The sequence below is a fragment of the Gossypium hirsutum genome, chromosome A07, assembly GCF_007990345.1.
Source record: "Gossypium hirsutum isolate 1008001.06 chromosome A07, Gossypium_hirsutum_v2.1, whole genome shotgun sequence".
NCBI lineage: Eukaryota > Viridiplantae > Streptophyta > Magnoliopsida > Malvales > Malvaceae > Gossypium > Gossypium hirsutum.
The window spans coordinates 18596155-18598534 of record NC_053430.1 but is presented as its reverse complement, the minus strand read 5'-3'; the positions used below and the strand labels follow the sequence as shown (position 1 = coordinate 18598534).

Below are 2380 nucleotides of genomic sequence, written 5' to 3'. Positions count from 1 at the left end.
CCTCACACACTATTGGCGCAAGCTCTAAAAGCTAAATACCATCCCAATTGTGATTTTATGAACGCATCTCTCGAAACTTACCTTTCTTACCTTTGAAAAAGCATTTGGGCTGTTAAGGGGTTGTTGCGATTGGGTCTCAATTGGTGTGTGGGTGTAGGAACAAGTATTTTGGTCTTGGACGATGTGTGGATCCCGGGTTTACCTGGTCGCCATTTAAAACACATGGGAGTTATTTTCTCGGCCCTCTTTGTTTTAGACTTTATCGATCAAACTACGAGACAGTGGGATACGCAAAGGCTTACCAGTGTGTTGGGCAGGACTTTAGCAGACTAGGTGTTGTGTATACCCCTATCTCGGGTTGCTCATGCAGACTTTATGGTGTAGTGCACTGAGTTTCGTGGGACTATTCAGTGTGCAATGGCTACGGCTCTTTACAACATTAGACATTTACAACAAACTGTGGAAGATGCAACTTTCGGCAAGAATAAAAATAACAGCGTGACGTATTTTTCATAATTTTATTCCTAGCTATTACAATCTTACAACAAGCGGATTCGCGCATCACGACTATGCCCTTGGTGCATGGCCTCGGCTAAAACGTTGGAACATATTTTTCGGGACTACATTTCGACATCGCGTGTTTGGGCAGAGCTGCATGTTACATGGCCTAGTGAATTGACTGATGTTTCCTTTCAGGATTGGTTGCTATATGATTTTATTGTGCATAGCATTTCTGTTTCCAGATCAGTGGTGTGTACTCTGTGGTTAATTTGGCATGTCAGGAATAGGCGAGTGCATGAAAATGCAATTGTTCAAATTCAGGGGATTATCTGTAGAGTGCGGCCTTACCTGTTGGAGTTTGACGCGGTGCATGCGAAGCTACCTGGACGTCTGATTGGACCTGAGCATTGATCCTGAATGTTCTTGCTTAAAAGTGAACTTTGATGATGCTTTCCACGCGCCTACGTTGATGACCTGTGCGGGGATTGTTATTAGGGATAATCTTGGTTCCGTAGTTGGCTACACATCAGTAGTAACCACGCACATACCTTCTGCTTTTGCTGCGGAAGCTCTGGCCTGCTACCATGCTATACGATTGGGTCTCGAATTGGGCTTACAAGAGGTAATCTTTGTAGGAGACTCTCTGACTGTGACTCGTAAACTTTATTCTCATCATCATGACGAATCGGCTATTACATCAGTTATATCAAGGGCTTGATCGGGCAGTTCCATTTGTGTCGGTTCCTGCATGTTCCCCATGAGGGAAACTCTGTGGCCCACCTGTTGGCTACTAAGGGCCTTCGGGGTGAGGGCCGTGTTATTCAAAGAAGGGGGGGGGGGATCCCAGAGTTCGCTCTTCTGGCCGTGGAGACGGATCGACGCGGTATGTGTTTGGGGGAGCCGACCTCCTCCCTGAGACCTCATGCTGGTTAGCTTCGCGGCGGTCGGGATCTGGTTTTATTGGGGGAAGCTTGGGAGTCTCGATGGTTTCTTGATGTTTGCAGGTGTTTTCGTTGACTCTCGGACAGGATTCTGGATCTCTATGTGTGTCGGGATCTTTGTTTTTCCAGTGATGGTGCCTCCTTCAATAGGGTTTGAGCCACTATCATAGATGATTTTGTTTGGTTTTGGGAGCAACTCTTTGGCTATGGGTAGTGCTTTCAAAAGGATTTTCTGAACAGCTCCTTGTTCTTGTTCGGTGCTGTCCTGGTTGTTGCGTGTTTGGGAGCTGTTTTCATTGGACTTTCTTTTAGGCTTTTTTAGGTTTCCTTTCTGTTTGGGCTTGGTTCGTTTTATTTTGGGACTTTTTCTGTTGCTTTTGTTGTGCTTTGTTTCTTTTATGAAAAGCCCAGCTTAATAAAAAAAATTAAGGGAATCGTTATCTCCTTTGGCTTACACGCCATTTTTTTTTATGGATAAAAATTGTTTTTGATATTTTTCTCAACCTGTTAATATTGTGTTTTTTTTTCTATCATTCCTTCTATGCGAATTTAGAGATGTTTATGGACTTGTGATTTTATGATATGTTTTATATATTTTTCGTAGTAATTTAATTTAGAAATTTATTTGTTCATGTCATGTTGGTATTGTATTCTTTTCAATAATTAAAAAAGGAGAATAAATTTATTTGGGATTGAACTCAATATTTTATACTTACACCCTAATACTTTTTTTCACTTAACTAAAAGATTATTCACCATATTCATATTGTATTTTATATTATGGCATATTGTACATAATTTGCAATTATGGTATAATTTATAAAAAAAAAACTTAAATGTTTAAATTTATTATAAATATTTTATGTGTCATGTTTTAGTTTATTTGCATAATCTTAATGTAGTAATAAAAAAGGATATTCTAATTATTGATAAAAAGA

General features: G+C 40.2%; 1 long non-coding RNA gene across 1 annotated transcript; it reads right to left on the bottom strand.

The window, feature by feature from the left end:
* Window positions 1–411: 411 nt before the first annotated feature.
* Window positions 412–2005, bottom strand: LOC107960050 (uncharacterized). The gene is made up of 3 exons (XR_005930446.1): window positions 1050–2005; window positions 850–975; window positions 412–759 (listed from the first exon to the last, which is right to left on the bottom strand). It is a non-coding gene; the product is annotated as an uncharacterized lncRNA (long non-coding RNA).
* Window positions 2006–2380: the final 375 nt, after the last annotated feature.